Raw genomic sequence first — 18049 nt, forward strand, 5'->3', positions numbered from 1 at the left:
CTACTGTTCATCTGCAAAAGCATCCAGTGGAAAACGAAAAATAAATATGATCAATTAGAGGATCTAGCAGCAGAACTTGAAATCGATGTGAGTAAACAAAAGAATTTTGCAAAACATTACAGATTAGATTTTTCAGAAAGTGACATTGAGAGTTTGAACTCAATGGGAAGAATAGTTCACATTAAAGATTTGATTGTCTATATCAAAAAGCTAGGAGAACTGAACAAATGGAGAGTGAAATGGACCAAAAAGAAGGAAGATGAGAGATTGGAAAAATTGTCAAAACAATTTCCAATGAGAGAAGTTGCAGGTGGAGGATATGTTCATGTCCCATGGTCAAGACAAGACATTCTGTTATTCACAAATGACTTTCCAAAATTAAGAGAGAAACCAGTGGAGTGGTATAGGCAAGTCGATAGATTTATCAAAGTGTCAAAAGTTCTGTGGATTGATTTAGATGGATTTTTTGACATTGTTGTTCCATCTGATCTTTGGACAGAATGCAAAATATCGATTAGTTGGCCAAAAGCAGAACCTGAACGAATTAAAGAAACAGGTGCCCCAAATCCACTTGTAATGGATTTTTATGAGAAAGTAATCGTTTGGATGAAAAACAAAATTCCACCCAAAGAAGTTGATTGGGTTAAAATAGAAAGAACAGAACAGGAAACAAAAGAATCAGTTCATTCTTTTTATGAAAGACTATTGTTAATCTTTAAACAATACAGTGGTTATGAAAAATTAGATGAAAAAGACATGAGTCATTTTATCTATAGATTTGTTTATGGACTAAAACCTGAAATTGGAGAAATGATCAGAACTAGTATTGTCGGATGGCAAGCACTATCTATAGATGATATTCTAAGAAAAGCAAAATATTGCAGCGATGAATTAGAAGTAAAACAGAAGAAGCTGAAGGAGAAAGCCATGTGGGCTCAGGTAAAGGTGGCTGAGCAACAGATTGCCAGCATGGGAAATAAGAACACTAATTTTGTTCAAACTGGAAATACAAACCAGATACAAGGAAAGTTTAAAGGTAATAATTTCCAAAAGAAATTTAGCCCAAAGATAGAAGAGCTGAAACAAAAATTACCTTGTTTTAATTGTGGCGAAATTGGGCATTGGAGGGACGAGTGTCCTCATCCTCCTAGAAACTCAAAGAATCCCTTATTGAATCCACAGATGCAGAATGGTGTTAACCTGCAGCAACAGCTACAGATGCAACAGGGGTTAAATGAATTTAATATTCAGCGACAGTTACAACAACAGCAACAACAACAGGTGAATAATCGTCAAGACCAATTGCCACAACCACCTTTTCCGAATTGTGGGGGAGTTCAAAAATATAATCCAAACGTGGGATTTCAGGGTTGTGAACAGGTAATAAAACCACAAAAACAGCAAAAGCAGCATAGGGTTCAAATGCAAAATGCTTCACAACAATTTTTATTAACAGAAAGCCAAGATAGTGATTCTGATGATTATTGCTGACGGTGCCCGAGAGAGGAGGAAGAGTGTGTTGTTGGAGCCACTCTTGAGGTTGACCAGTCTGGTCCTTATGTAAACGGGAAAGTTAATGATGTAGACATCACTTTTCTAGTGGACACTGGTGCTACCCGTTCTACTGTTAGATCAGTGGAAATTGAAAACCTACCTCTCTCTGGGGATACCATCCAAGTTGTGGGAGTAAGTAATCAGCAAATTAAAACAGACTTAACTGATCCAGTACCAGTTGAAATTGGAAATTACAGAGACAAACACAGATTTGTAGTTTGTAATAGTAGTCCAGTAAATCTATTAGGGAGAGACATCCTATGTAAAATGAATTGCAGAATATATTGTTCTCCTGAAGGAGTTGAGTTACAAACAATGGAGGAAGATGGTTTGTACAGAATGACAATGATGATGATGGAAGTAGAAGAAACAAAATTGTTTCCTGCATTTGAAGAAAAGGATTTACCTCAAGAGCTAAGGGAAACAGTGAAATCTGAAATATGGGATTTTACTGGGAATGAAATGGGTCTGATGAAAAACGTAGATCCTGTTAAAATTGCATTGAAACAAGGAATGGAATTTCCAAACACTCCACAGTATAAAATGAAAACAGAGACAATTGAAGGTGTTACACCTGTAATTGAAAAATTAATCAAGCAAGGTGTATTAAAAGAAATGAAGAGTAGTTCTTGTAATTCACCAATTATGGGAGTTAAAAAGTCTAACGGAACATTTAGGATCGTACAAGATTTGAGAAAAGTTAATCAAATTGTCATTCCATGTTGTCCAGTGGTTCCAAATCCAGCAGTAATTCTATTTCAGATTCCACATGATGCTGAATGGTATACAGTCATTGACCTTTGCAATGCATTCTTTACTGTTCCTTTACACCCAGACAGTTATGAAATCTTTGCTTTCAGATTCCAAGGTAAGACCCTTGGATGGACAAGAATCCCTCAGGGCTATACAGAAAGTCCTTCAATCTTTAATGAATTGTTAAAAAGATCATTAGAAGATTTAGACTTACCAGGTAGGTCTACGCTGGTGCAATATATTGATGATTTGTTAATAGCTGCAAAGACAAGAGAAAATTGTGTAACAGACACAATAATTCTGTTAAATCGCCTTGCAGAAGAAGGACATAAAGTGTCCCCAGCGAAACTACAGTTTTGCAAACAAGAAGTAAAATATCTTGGTCACAGAATTGCAAAAGGAAAAAGACAAGTAACAATGGAGAGAATAAAAATGATTCAAGCAATGTTACCGCCAAAAACACAAAGACAGGTCAGAATGTTTCTGGGAATGGTAGGTTACTGTCGACAATGGATAAGTGGATTTTCAGTAATTGCAAAACCACTACAAAGACTGACCAAATCAGATGTAAAAGATCCAATTATCCTCAATGATGCTGAGATGGAATGTTTTGAGAACCTGAAAAAGAGCTTATGCCAAGCTCCTGCTTTGGGTATGCCAAATTATGAGAAAGATTTTGAACTGTATTGCAGTGAGAGAGAAGGATGTGCATTATCTGTGTTAATTCAGAGACATGGAAATTTAAAGAAACCTATTGCATATTTCTCTGCAGTTCTTGATCCAATTGCAAAAGCATTACCAGGTTGTTTAAAAGCAGTTGCAGCTACAAGTATCAGCCTTGAACAAAGTGAAGGAATTATTATGGGATTTCCTGTAAAAGTTTTTGTGCCTCATTCAGTTGAAATATTACTGACAAGAGGTAAGACTCAACATTTAACAAGTAGCAGATTGACAAAGTATGAGAAAATCATACTGGGAGCAGATAATGTTTCGATTTCAAGATGTTTGAATCTGAATCCTTCTACATTACTGCCTGATTCCGAAATTGTTGATGACATTGAGACTGAACATGAATGTTTAGATGTCATGGAATTCTGCACTAAACCCAGAAAAGACATCAAAGACAGACCTTTGTCTGAATCGGATTTTGTCTACTTTGTAGATGGCTCATGCTTAAGATCCGAAGGAGGTGTCTTGAGAGCTTCATACTCAGTTTGTACAGTCGAAGATATTAAAGAAGCATCATGTCTTGAAGGAGTTCGTTCAGCACAAGTGGCTGAATTGATTGCTTTAATTCGTGCATGTGAAATATCAAAAGATATTAGAGTTACCATCATTACTGATAGTCAGTATGGATACGGAGTTGTGCATGATTATGGACAACTCTGGTCACAGAGAGGGTACATGACATCAACAGGATCGCCAATTAAAAATGCAGTTTTCATTAGAAGATTAATTGAAGCAATACAATTGCCAAAAGAAATTGCTATAGTCAAGTGTGCAGCGCACACTAGAGGAACTGATTATATTTCCAAGGGAAATGCCTTCGCAGACGAAACAGCAAAGTACTGCGCAAGGAAAAATTATTCTTACAATCGGAATAGAAGTACAGAAACTGATTCAAATTCATTAATGCTAACAACTGTTGTAGAAACATGGCAGGAGATTAGAGATTTACAAAATGAAGCAGATGATGAGGAAAAAGACCTATGGTTAAGATCAGATTGTAGACCACGTGAAGAAGATGGAGTGTGGGTTTACAAAGATGGCAGAATAGTCTTACCAAATTGCTTGATTGCTGACATGGCCAGATTATATCATGGTCCTGCACATTTAGGAAGAGATTCTATGGTCAGACTTTTTAGAGAAACATGGTTTAATACCAAATTTAGAACCATTGCAGAATCTTTTTGTCAAAGGTGTTTGTCATGCCAACAAATGAATCCAAACAGAAAATCAGTGGTGGGGACAGGAATAATTGGTCGAGAGGGTGGTCCTTTTACCAGGTTACAAATAGATTTCATTGAAATGCCCTTACACAACTGTTTGAAATATGTACTTGTAATTGTATGCTTATTCTCAAGATGGGTAGAGGCTTTCCCTACACGACATTGTGATTCAATTACAGTGGCAAAACTAATGCTCAGAGAAATCATCCCAAGGTACGGTTTTCCAGTCACTATTGAGAGTGATGGAGGGAGCCATTTTGATAACAAATTGTTGAAGTTGATTTGTGAAGCTTTGAGCATTGAGCAGAAAATACATTGTGCATACAGACCAGAGGCATCAGGTGTAGTTGAACAAATAAATGGAACTATCAAAAACAGAATTGGAAAAATGTGTCTTGAGACAGGTGTTAAGTGGACAGATGCTCTTCCACTTGTTTTGATGTCATTAAGAAGTACACCAGATAAAAAGACAGGTCTGAGTCCTCATGAAATTATAATGGGAAGAGTTATGAGGCAAGCTTTTGTACCTGTAGGTAAACTGTTGAGCATAAATGACAGTGCAATTTTGGATTACTGTAAAAGGTTATCTGATATGGTAACTTCTGTGTCTAATCAGGTGGGAACTGAAGCTCAATCAAATGACAAAGTTTTGACACATGATCTGAGACCTGGAGACTGGGTCAGAACGAAAGTACATCGGAGAAGGAATTGTCTATCTCCTAGATGGCAGAAACCTAGGCAGATAATCTTGATCACTACTAATGCTGTAAAGTGTAGAGGATTGAAGCGCTGGATTCATCCAAGTCATACTATTCCAATACCAACTCCTGAGAGTTCTGATGTTGAAAGTGATACCACAGATGATTCTGATTCTGAAGCAGAAGACAGAACAGAAGGTGAAGTAATTCCAGATTCTGAAGATCGACAAGAAAGTCGACATCTGGAAACTGTGCCAGTGAATGGAAATCTGACAAGAAAAGACTTAGAGATTATTGAAATAGATTCTGAAGGTGAAGAGAATCTGTTAAAAGGAAAAATAACTGAGGATTCGGTTGTCTCTATTGAAGACAAAGAAGCTGAACCAAAAGAAGTTTCAGACCAGGAGAGTATCGAAAGGCAGAGAACAAGCTCTGAAGTAAGGAACGGAAATCCGAAATCTGGGAAGCTAGAGGTAATTGAAGAAGAGGAGGAGAACGAATTACCGAGTACCAGTGATGGAAGACAAAGTGAAGTTCCTGAAGGAGTGAAATTGCCGAATAGAGAAGTTCCTGAGTCGATTGAAATTTCAGACTACGAAACTGAAGAAAGTGACGTGGAAGGTGGAAGTGAAAACGGAAAGAAAAGGACTTGGAAGTCAGAATCAAATAATTCTGAACCAAAGAAGAAGTACGTGAGAAAAGCAGACTACTGGCCTGGTGGAAGATTGAGAGTCAGATTGATCAAAAAGCCAATAGAACAGGTTGAAGAAATCAGTAGTCAAAAGAGTCCAGGAAAAGAAGTTGGAGTTGGAAGAAAAATAGAAGTGATATCGAGAAAAGGGAAGAGAATAATTAGACCAAACCAGAAATACAAGTCTCCTGAGTGGACTTACTTAGTAATTCCACCTGTTATTGACATATATGATAGTAGTGAAGAAGAAAACGAAATCCAAGAAATTAGTGACAATGATTGAAGTACAAAATTATTAATTTGGCAAAAGGCTGAAGAAAATCTGTTAGTTGACACAAGGTCGAAGAAAAACTGTTTAGTACAAGAAAACTTATGTATGACATAAGGTCGAAGAAATATTGTTTAGAGTCATAAAAGAAAAATATATTTTAAAAGGGGGGTGTATATAAATTTTAAAATTTATTTTTATTTTTGAGGCTAAAACTAACCTAAAATGCCTTACGTTAAGGAGAGCACTTCAAAATGTTCTGTTTTTAAAAGATGTTGTAAGATGACTCTGGTGTGTTTGCTCATTTTAGTTCTGCTCTGGTTGATACTAGCTGTGATTATACCTTTAGAAATGAATAGAGAATTACACAAAGTTAACTTAACAAGCAAAGCTTTGGTTAGCCAAACTAAACATAGTGCATCTGCAAAAGTAATTGATCATCAGCCTAACATACATCAAGATAAATCAATAGGTGATTTTTCAAGCAATACATTCACAAAGCTTTTGAGTGAATATGTAAAGGTAATGGATGCAAAGGACTGTTATGTTTGCGTTAAGTTACCTGCTTCTGTTTCTGAGGGAGTAACATATAATATGCTTCCTCTCACTTATGCTGTTACATGTAGTGTATTAACTAGTTTATTTTATCAAACTGGACGTTTAGAATATTACTATTCAAATTATGATGAAATTTTTGCTAATGTTAAGATTGATAATGCTTTAAATAAGCATAAGAAAGCAAAACAATTGAGAGAATATTTCCTTGTTACTAATGAACTCACTTACGAGTATGCTTACAAGAATAATCTAACATGTAAATTAAGTGCTGAAGGAAAGAAATTTTTGAATATGGTTGAGGAGAGAAGAGCAATTTATAAGAGAAATGAATTAGTCAAGCAGACTAAGTCATCCTTCTGGCAAAAAGAAGATGAGAAATTAAATGGCAAAATGCTTGAAAATATTGCAATTCACATAGACAAGCCTGTTAGTGGAAAGCTTTGCATTAGAAGAGATAACACACTTTTTGATAATTATTTTGTAGGTGCAAGCAACTGTGAAGATACTTATCTGATAATGGGAGGTTGGGGATTTAAAGGTGGAAAAGATCCTATCTTTCCTGGAATTTATTTTGTTTGTGGTGACAAAGCCTACTACAACCTTCCAGACCATTGGTATGGAACTTGTTATGTGGGAATTGTTTTTCCTAAAGTGTTTCATGTTGACAGAGATTCAGAAGGATTGTTTAAAATTCATAATTATGTAAATAGAGCTAAAAGAGAAACTTTTACTGAAGTTCTGGGAGATATTTTTCAAGCTGTAATTCCTTTTGTTGGTATAACCCTAAATGCAGGGAGAATCAGAAAATTGTCCACTATAGTTGATAGATTATCAACTGACACTGCTGATGGGTTTCAATTAGTGAATGTTGAAGTTATTGCAATTAGATCCATGGTAATTCAAGATCGTCTTGCTTTAGACATACTCCTAGCAAAAGAGGGAGGAGTCTGTGGCATTTTACATGTCCAACATTGCTGTACATATATACCAGATGAAAGTAAAAACATCGAAATGTATATTAAGAATATTACACAAATGCATTCAGAGATAATTCCTTTAGAAGAAGAAGATTTTACAGGGAAACTTTCAAAAAGGTTTCAAGCAATTAAAAACTGGTTTCATAAGATCGGAAGTTCAATTCTTGGCAAGATTCTAGCACCTTTGATTATAATAGTATTCATTTTTATTTTGACTAAAGTAGGTTGTTTGTTACATAAAAGAAAGAAGCAGTTAAAGGAAAAGAAGAGAATCTATAAACTCAGAAAAGAAGAGGAAAGGGAGATCGAGTTACAGGAGTTACATAGAGAGCGTCATGTTAATTGCAAAGATTATGCTGAAACAGACTTTTAGGTTTACTGATACAAATGAATTTGAATCGATTTCTTATAAATTTAGTTTACCAAAATTTTGAGTGCTGGTGTGGTGATTTGTTAATCACCAGATGAGGGAGTTGATGGAGCGAGACAGAAAACAAAATTTTGTTTAAACTCGCAAAGTCACATTTCCATAACATGAATAAATTTATTAATGATTTGTGATATGTCGTACTAATACAACTTAGATTAAATGCTACACGTGGGGGGACTAACATGTGTGCTCATAAACGTGCATATTTGTTGCATCTTTTTGTTCGTGCAAAATAATAAAATAATTTATTGTTTTCGTTTTTGTCGTTACTAACTGCTGCAGACTTAAAATAAGCATGTGCTTGTTTTGCTTTTCCTTGTCTGTGTGATGTCATTTCTACTATTCTAGGTGCATATGGGTCTCATAGAAAAACGGAGACTGGTAAATATAAACGCTGCTTTATTTGTTTGCAATGGCTAGGTAACATTTTGATTAATCGGGTGGGTTAATTAATTAGTAAACCATGGGGTGGATACAGAATATACTTTATTTCTTACATTAATACTTTTCTTGTGTTTGTTTTATACTAGAAATCATAAGTTGCCTGCTTTTGAGGCCTAGTTATTTGAGCCGCAGAAAAAGAGCTGATCTATAATTCTGCAGAAAGTCACGAGACGCCCATTCTGAATTAAAACGTTTATTGAAGCTGCATTCACAAAGCAAAAACTGATGAGCTGACATCATTCTGTCGGACATGGCCAAGGTCGAAAGTGAACTTTTTGTCAGCCCTTAACTTGGCATCCGCGGAAGTTGCACTGAAAGACTATGGAAGCTGCGAGGATGACTTAATACAAAGTTGCAATCGCAGGAAGCTTCTGGCTTCACGTAGAAGAGACAATGGTCTTTGTAAGACATGATTTTGTGGAACTTTTTAAGAATCGGGTGACATGTCACTTGTCACTCTCAGCCAATGGGACGTCGAGTATTTCTGAAAACTTTCCTTTGCTAGTTTAGTTAGCGTAGAAAGGTATAAAAAGTCATGCCCTTAGGGTTGGGCTGGCTGCTGCTTTCTGACTTTCCGATGAGGGTGATGTGCTGCTGGACTTTGCGTGGAGCACGTAAGAATCCTCAAAGATCTTTACTTTAATTTCTGTCTATTTAGCTCAGTTAGGGAAATAGGTTTTAGAAATGCTAAACCTTATATAATTTCTTTAAAATTGATTCAATTGCTTAAATTGTATTTTTCTCATATTTCTTACCATTATGCTTGCTATATTGCAAATAAATTTCATTTATAAAACTTTCAACTTATATACCATAATTTAGAAAATAAAATCTTACTTTTGACAAACAAGCTGGTCTTGGTTATTTAGAAGTGTAGGTTACCTTTAGCTAGATCACGTCGCCTATGGTGGTCGTCTAAATGGTTGGGTTTTATTCTAATGACAATGTTCTTTCTGCAAATATATAAATATATATATAATGTGTAGATAATGTGTATATAGATTTATTCTGACCACCTGATTCAGTAGGCCCAAAATATATCAGGTTCATAAATGGGTCCATATTTAGTATAGAATTTTGTTTATAGGTTATGAAGTTGGGTAGCGTAGTTTATGATATATTTTCTATAGCCCGCTGGATCAGTACGACTGTCTCTGGGACGATAACCAGTATCTCTCCAGAAAGGAATTGTCGGCTAAGTTGGCGATCCTGCTGTGCCTGGTTTCGTGTAAACGCGTTTCAGATGTGAGGGCATTGGATATCACGGCTCGGATGTTCACTCCGGATGGAGTAACCTTCACGGTCGCGAGGAGGACTAAGACTAATATCAGGTCGGTATCGTATCTGGTTTTTCCGGACCAACCCAAGCTTTGTGTGGTAAGGTGTCTTAAGGCGTATGAGGAAATGACGGCGGAGTATCGCCCTCCAGGCGAACGTCAACTCCTTATCGCCCTGCAGAAGCCTTTTAAGGCGGTTTCAGCTCCATCCATCGCTAGGTGGGTCCGTTGGATCATGACCGAAGCGGGGGTGGATGTGACCAGATTTGGGGCCCACTCCGCGAGAGGGGCTATGGCCCCTAAGGCCGTCCAGGTAGGTGGTCGACTGGAGGATATTATGAACGCAGCGGATTGGTCTTCCGAATCCACATTCAAGAAGTTTTATCTCAAACCCATCTATGGCGCAGCAGCGTTGGTGGTGGATAAGCTTTAAACCTGCATAATCCTCGCCTCCGTCCTGATATAGAATGAAAAATGTCCTAGCTAACGTAACGGAAAGTTTCAATTCTATTAAGGACTAGGAGGCGAGGATTATCCCTCCCGAGACTTGCAGGTCTCGTCCCGCCCTGGAACTTACGTATGTTCAGTAAGTAATGTTTTACGGTATGGGTTTGATGTAATGGTAATCCTTTGTTTCGTTATATGTTTGATTCGCTCTGGATACTTTCCTGTGTGCTACGTTTTTAATGGCATGGTGTTCGCAGAACTTTAATTCTGTTACTGGAAGATGTGGATGTATTGCCTCTTTTGCTTCCTTCCATGGAAGAAGAACAGGATAACGGTTGTCTTGTATTGGTTTAGGACAAGATCAGAAGATGGACTGAGTGGAGTTTCAGAGTTTTTTCCTCACAGAGAAGAAGAGGAAGCGGAAGGGACGTCATGAGCAGTTATATGGCGGACGCCCTCGGCATTGGACGATGGTTGCTATGAACACTGTGCCCCCTGTGCTCATGGGAGTTGTAGTTCCTTAAAGTATTTTTTGTGATGTTTTACTTTGAAGGTGTTATTTGAATAAAGGGAAGAAAGTACTGCATAATCCTCGCCTCCTAGTCCTTAATAGAATTGAAACTTTCTGTTACATTACCTAGGAAATTTTTCATTCTTCTAGACCTCTCTGCAGCTTTTGACACTGTTAATCATAGCACCCTCCTCAAAACTCTTCAACAGAGGATGGGATTGAATGGCACAGTGCTTAAATGGTTTGCCTCTTTCCTCTCGGACAGATCCCAAATGATTAAGATAGTGAACAGTTTTTGATCTCCATTTGCTGTAGGCCAAGGCATCCCTCAAGGTTCTATCCTGGCACCCACTCGGTTTAATTAATTAATTCATTTAATTTATTTATAGAGCGCAACATTTATCCCAGGGGATGTCAAGCCGCTAAGGGTTACGGTGATGAGTAGGTCAGTGAGGTTGAAGTGCCAGATATCAGTCTTTAGGGAATAGGTGTGTTTTGAGTTTTCTCCTGAAGGTGTTGTACTCTTTGGTCAGCCTAAGTTCGGCTGGGAGCTCGTTCCAATGCCGTGCTGCCAGATGTGAAAAGGTAGGGCCTCCTGTTCTAGATTTGTTTATTTTCTTTGTTTCAGCGAGAGCGAGGTGTTGCGATCTTAGTGGTCTGGTGGGAGTATAGAAGCGTATTTTGTTCTTGCGGATCATGGGGCCTGTGTCATGGAGTGTCCTGTGAGCATGACCAAGGAGCTTGAAGCAGGGTCTTTGACGCATGGGCAGCCAGTGGAGTTGTTTTAGGCAGTCCTTTGCTGAGCTGTATTTGCCTTTGTTGCACACTATTTTTGCTGCAGCATTCTGTACCACCTGTAAACGTTTAAATAGGTAGTCTGGCATGCCCACGAAAAGGGCATTGCCATAGTCCAGCCTGTGTGACTGTTTAATCTCTACCTGGAACCATTAGGGAAACTCCTAAGTAAATCTGGGAACCATTACCATCTTTATGCGGATGACACTCAAATCTACCTCAAGGTGTCCTCCGCACACAATCTCTCACTACTAAACTCTACTCTCAACTCCATTCACAACTGGATGTTAGCTCACCAACTCATTCTAAATCCTGCCAAAACTGAATTCCTCCTCCTTTCTACCTCTCTCTCACCTCCTCCCGTTCAATCGTGGATGGATCAGCTGAACTTACTCAACAACAAACCCATCATTGTCGACAGTGATAAATACCTAGGTGTTATTCTTGACAAAGGACTCAACCTAATCTCCCACATCAGCTCTATTGCCAAGAATGTACTGTACCAGTTGCGCCTTCTGTGGGGAATCCGTCGATTCTTCCCGGAGAAAGACTTAAAAACCTTGGTACAATCGCTGGTTCTCTCAAACCTGGATTATTGCAATTCTCTTCTGAAGGGCCTGCCCAAATCCCACCTCTCCCCTGTCAAATCCATCCTCCGTTCAGAAGCTCGCTTCATTTCAGGGTGAAAACTAAGCGCCCACGTCACTCCTATCCTGTCCCCTCTTCAATGGCTTCTGATCAAGGCAAGATCTATTTACAAAACTGCCTGCATCACACACAAAGCCTTGCACATGTCCTCCCCACGTTACCTGGCAAGTAAATTGAAATTGTCCGGAGGCTCTTGACCCTCTCGCAATGCGGAAAAGCGTCTGCTTGACCCCCGTCTTCAAAAGGGAAAGATCGATGACGCAACCCTTCTCTGGCAATGCGGTGAGAATCTGGAACTCACTTCCCCCATTGCTCCGTGCCACCTCCTCTACCCGGATCTTCAAGATCTCAAATCTCTTCTCTTCCAAAGAGACTTTCAGAACTAATACATTCATTCTCTGGCCCCTCTTGGAAGTTCGCTCTTCATTGTAAATGTGTATTTTTTCCTGTACATTCCTCACCCCTGCGTGCTGTGTTGGATTTTGTGTTTGTATAGACCTTCAGTTTTAGTCTCCTGTTTTTCTTTGTAATATTCTGTTTTGTACCACGTTTCTTTTGCAACGTAACTACCTCTATTGTACAGCGCTCTGACCAGGGCCGGCGCTAGGCATGGGCAGTATGGGCAGCCGCCCAGGGCCTCGCGCTCAGGTGAGAGGCAGGGGGGCCCGGCAGGGGGCCTCCCCCTTCACTGTGAAATGAATTACTTTCACAGATTGCCCCCCTGCTCCACCAGGGCCCCCTCCCCACACAATTAGAATATACATCAGAGATGTCTGGTGTCAGGCATTCCTGGGGGTGCAGGGGTGGGGGGGAGGGACAAACAGAGTGGGGAAGTCAAAGCGGCAGGGCCAGCAATTAGGGCTCAGAGTGACTGGGGCGAGGGCAACACCTCTCTTAAGTACCGGCCATTCCCTGTCTGCATTTTGTTGCTAGGTGACAGAAGGCCCCTTTGTTTCCAGGACCAGCAGGACACAGGTAAGGAGCAGTGGGTGAGGGGAGGAGGGAGCAGCCAGATCAACTGATGCTGGGGCAGTGTTTTAAGAAAGGCCTTGTTACTGCTTCGAAGGCCCAGGGGAGGGGGTCCCCTTTCCCTGGGCCTCGAAGCACTAGAGCAAGCTGCAAGGTCCAGGTGTGGGGCCCCCTTTCCCTGGGCCTCTAAGCACTGTAGAAATCTGCAAGGTCAGGGTGTGGGGGCCCCCTTCTCAGTAGCCACTACTCCCTCTTTCTTTTCCTTTCCTTTATTTGTTCCCTTGTGAAATGAATGCAAACTGAATACTTGAAATGAAATGAAATGAATGAATAAATGAATGTGAAATGAATACAAAAAAAAAAACTTTTTTGCTGGAAAGGTCATCTTTTTTGTGACATTTTTCACTTTCAAAGTGCAGCCTTGGGAAAGACAGAAATAAAAAATTCAAAATGTAAAAAATAACTAAAGCAAGACAGAGTGGGTCGAAAAGGGGCCGGATTGATTTTATTCACAGCCAAAACACATTAGTGCCACTACACAGAGTTTACCAGTGAAGCGCTACTTTTGTTTTCTTGTCTTTCTCTAAACAGCATTGTTTTCCCCGGGTGGGGAAGTGCACCATTTCTGGATGTACTGCAATACTTGCTTGATGGGCGGACTGGAAAATAAAGTGCATACCGCTGCACTGTATTCACAAATGTGGTCTTTTTAAACCATATTGCTTTCGTTTTGTAAGGATATATTCAATGGGCATTGAAGCTGGTCCGTTCCAGCCCTGTAGTCATGGCCTTAACTTTTCATGCAAAAGCACTCATTCATTTCTGAATAAGTGCAAAAGCGTTAAGGTAACCATGTTGTTCCTGCTTACATTTCACATGCTTTAATTAATGTTACATTCCTTATGAGTGTTTGCTTTTTCCAGCATGTTGTCACTTTTTTTTAGGCAGCATATTGCTCTTGTCTAGTGCATAATTTGAAATGAGTCGCCTCTAGGTGTTTGTAGCGGGGCACAATTGGGTTGTAGTTGACGGCAGTGCGAGTTTCTCTCAGTGGGGTAGTATGGTGTTCAGTGGGAGAGGATGTGGCACTATGGTCAGAGCTGCAGAATTTGGAACTGGGGAGCCAGGTTCAGCCTTCATGACCAGTCCACCAGACCAATCTCCTGAGGGAGCATATTTCCATGCTAGACCTTGGAAGGACTCGCAAGACCTTAGAAGCCCTGGTGTCTTAGCATCGGCAGGTGAACCCTAGCAGTGGCAAGTGTGGGTTAACCTTGAAGGCCTGTCTACCACAATCCCTATTGAAGCCCACCCCAAGTCTTTTGGGCAGGCCTACGAAGCAGTACACCCTAGAGCAACAGTGACTCTGTCATTGAGGTCACAGGACCCTTGAGCAGGGAGGCTCTAGGGCGGTGCAAATGGTGAGATCGCATTGAGCGCTGACTTTGGGTCATGTTTGCGAGTATATTATGTTTCTAAAAACACTTGCTGCCTCCTTCCTGGCCTCCAGGAATTTTTGGCAACAATAAAAAAATGTCATGAAACTCCGGTGATCAATGTTCTTCCTAGAGAGAGATGGAGGTTTGTCAAGTGGAAGTTTTGACTCATGGAAAGGTAGCGCAGAGGGTTAATGTGCTCGCTGCAAAGAACATGTCCCATGCAGATCACCAAGTCCACATAATGTAAATAGGCCAGTGGATTACTGCTTTTGTCAGAGAGATCCTATTGGTACTTGCAGTTTATAAGTCAAAATCCGAACATAGAACAATGAGCTATTAACTGTCATCTAAGAGCTGCATGCCAACTGCAAGGTATAATTTACATCGTTATGGTTTTTTCCCCAGTCTTTGATTAACATAATGTTGCGAAAAGGGTTCACTTGAACAGAAATCAATTCTGGTTATTAAAGAGTACTTCCAACCATGGTATTACGTTCTAAATTCAGAGTTTGTGTTTCTCCAGATCAATCACTATTAAACTATACTGCCTACTAGTACGATTGTCATGTGACTCCTAGTCCTTTGTCTTATGTAAAATTACCTATTGTGATTTCCACACGTATTATTGATTATCTCTGTGTAATGTGTGATATAAAGTTCTCTGACACTCTAAACTGGTATCAGAGGTGCTGTTTATCAAATTAAATGCATCTGAGAGAGAGTGTAGTTATGGGGACTTGAGGGGCACTGTTAAAGGGTGGTAGTGAGGGAATCCGTGGCAGAGTAAGTCATTGGGGGCACCAACATTGTCGCACAGGGCTCCACCAGTGCTAAATCTGGCCACATCTACTTCCTACAGTTCTAACACCAAATCAAAAGCGTTGATTTGACAACCCCTTGAATCTGTAGCATACCTTCAAGTCAATGTATGATTTAGCAGTGGTCTCGGTTGTTCTAAGACTGTTTTTGCTTATGTAAAATCTTTCTTTGTTTGCAATGGTGTCTTGTAATTTTGTACTATATGTGTTGTGTTTTTGCACTTAACATAATTCTGGTGAGTAAAGAGCACACACACAAAAAAGATTGTCCTACGTCTCTTAGCATGGGAGTGTGGGATTCTGCTGAGAGGACTTACGTTAAAACAAATTACGTAATGTCATCCTAAGGTAGCACAATAATGGCACAGAAAGATAAGGGAGCGTTTTGAAATGTGCAATTATATCCATGGTGTTAGAGGTTTTCTCTTGTGTAATTTTATATTTTGAATGATCCCTCCCCTCATTACCTCAACAGGATCTCCCCCCTTTATGAGGCAGAACTGGAAATTGTATCATGCACTCATCTGGAAGCAATCTGTTAACGAGGAGCAAATAATATACATCTTTGTGAGACCTGCACCTAGCTTTTCCATCTAATGAGACAAATGTAATCCATTTAACAGTGTTAAAATATATGGACTTATTTCATTTGTATATTTATCTTTTTTGTCCATGTTACTGATATCCACGTTAGGTCTCTTCAGGGATGCCAAATAAGATCAATAGTCCTGCGATGTCACTTTCTATGATGTCACTTCTTGTGATATTACCAAGGGCAGCTCCTTCACTAGGGCGGAGGAGCGACGACCCATTACTTTCTCTCAAAAGCAGAAACACAAAATGCTAAAACTACCATTTTATGTTTCTGCTTCTAGCACTGCGAGAAAGCAGAAGTGTTTTGTTGGGGGCGGGCGGGTCTGTTTTAGGGGAGGGGAGGATTGCCTTGCCAACTGCTAAGGGCGCTGACTGTTCAGCCAAACCAGTCTTGCGCACTCTGGCCATTCTCTATGTAGGCTGCAATGCAACCTACATGGGGAAAATGGCCTCCCCATAGGCGCCTGGCTGGTCGGCTTCCTGTTCTCCCCCCCTTCCGAACTCCCGCGAGATCCTCCACCCGCGAGTCATGCCGGCTGCGACTGGAAGATACATGCAAATTAGAGGGGCCTCACATCTTCTCTTTCGCCCGGGGCCCCAGGAGTTCTAGGACCGGCCCTGATCTGACACCTTCGGGTAATGTCCGCGCTTTATAAAAATGCACTAAATAAAAAATTAAAAAATTGATCTGTTCCTGAGAAAGTTTATGTGAGGGCCACCTATGACCACGCAGACCAGGTACTCTCTCAAGAGACACGCAGAGAACCAGGCACTGAAAACATCCATTGCATGCAGCCCACCAAGCAAACAGCTCATCCTATGTTGTGAGTTGTTCACCCCTTGTCATGTGTCTAGAAAAGTGCCTGTGCATGTGGACTGGTACAAAGTTAAATGGATGGTGTGCTTGTTTCTTTGCAGACCTTGTGAGGGGTACGAGGGGGTGTTGCCTTGGAAAGGAAACTCCATTGTGGGCTTTGCAGCTTTTTTGTGCCTTTGAGCTGGTGATCAGAAACCGAAAGCTGTCTAGATGCGGAGCCCCGTTCTCATGCCATATAGCGCTTTGCCAGCCACTCACGCTTCTTCACCTCTACAATCCCGCTCCAGCTAGGGGGGTGGGAGAGAATCCCTCCCCACTCCCTTTGTGCAGCTCCCGCTGCAATCGCACATCATCAGACAGAGACTGGGGCCCCTGGTCTGAAGAGTCAGGCCGGGGCCCCTTTTGGTGCAGCCCTGGGAGACGGCTTTTGTGACTCTGGCATGTGATGCTGCTGGGGAGCGCCGCTGAGAGCGTCTGCTAGGAAGTGAGAAGGTTGTTGTGAGGTGTGAGGAAGGAGTGTGGTTGTGTGTGTTTGGTACGAGGGTGAATTGTGTGTCGGTTGAGCCGGTGGTCCCCTGTATTGGTGTTAAGGAGCTAGTAAATGACACAGACTCCATGCACGACGGGAAGAAGCGGATAGCATAAACGTTAAGTAGCTGCTCAGAAGCGGACTCGCTATCGGTTCCTCGTTAGTATAGTGGTCAGTATCCCCGCCTGTCACGCGGGAGACCGGGGTTCAATTCCCCGACGGGGAGATTAGTAATTTTTTTTTTTCAATAAGTTTTGAAAGCATGACATTAAACATCTATTTTAAATGTAATCTATAATGTGACACTCATTCTATTGAGTACTGACACTTTTTATTAATGCCTTCATCCCATCTAAGTAAAAATTTTCTAATACAATCACGCAACTTTTAAACTCGATCAGTGGCAATTTTTAAGTGATTGTGATACACTTTTCGGGAAGTTTTTCTACCTTTTTATTTTAACCTTTTGTGTTCTTGTAAGGGGTTTATTCACGTACAAATCACAGTTCTATATAATAAATAAAATGCATTTAAGCTGGTGTTTTTTTCACTCTAAATAAAGGAAATGATGGGCGGGCTCTGACTGAGGGACTGTTTACTATCAAGGTGAAACTTAATCTTTAATTAAGTGTAATGGTTTTCAATTTAAAGGCACATTATGAAAGCAAAAGTACCACTGGCCCGGATGTGCGCGCCCCGCCTTCCTCATCAGAGAGCTTATATTCACTACGTCAAGGCATTACTACCAAATGCAAGTCAGGTTATTTAGTGTATTCTGGGACTTGTAGTCCTGTTTCTAACACTGTAAACGGAGGGCGACGGGACCCAGCATCCAAAGCAAAAACCCTTAGGCTAGGTGAAATGCACATGCCGCCGGATCTGG

At 40.4% G+C, this 18049-nt stretch overlaps 1 non-coding gene across 1 annotated transcript; it reads left to right on the forward strand.

The window, feature by feature from the left end:
• The first annotated feature begins 17320 nt into the window (after window positions 1–17320).
• TRNAD-GUC (transfer RNA aspartic acid (anticodon GUC)) lies at window positions 17321–17392 on the forward strand. Its single transcript has one exon. It is a non-coding gene; the product is annotated as a tRNA-Asp (tRNA).
• The last annotated feature ends 657 nt before the right edge of the window (window positions 17393–18049 follow it).

The sequence above is a fragment of the Lissotriton helveticus genome, chromosome 8 (genome assembly GCF_964261635.1).
Source record: "Lissotriton helveticus chromosome 8, aLisHel1.1, whole genome shotgun sequence".
Classification (NCBI taxonomy): domain Eukaryota; kingdom Metazoa; phylum Chordata; class Amphibia; order Caudata; family Salamandridae; genus Lissotriton; species Lissotriton helveticus.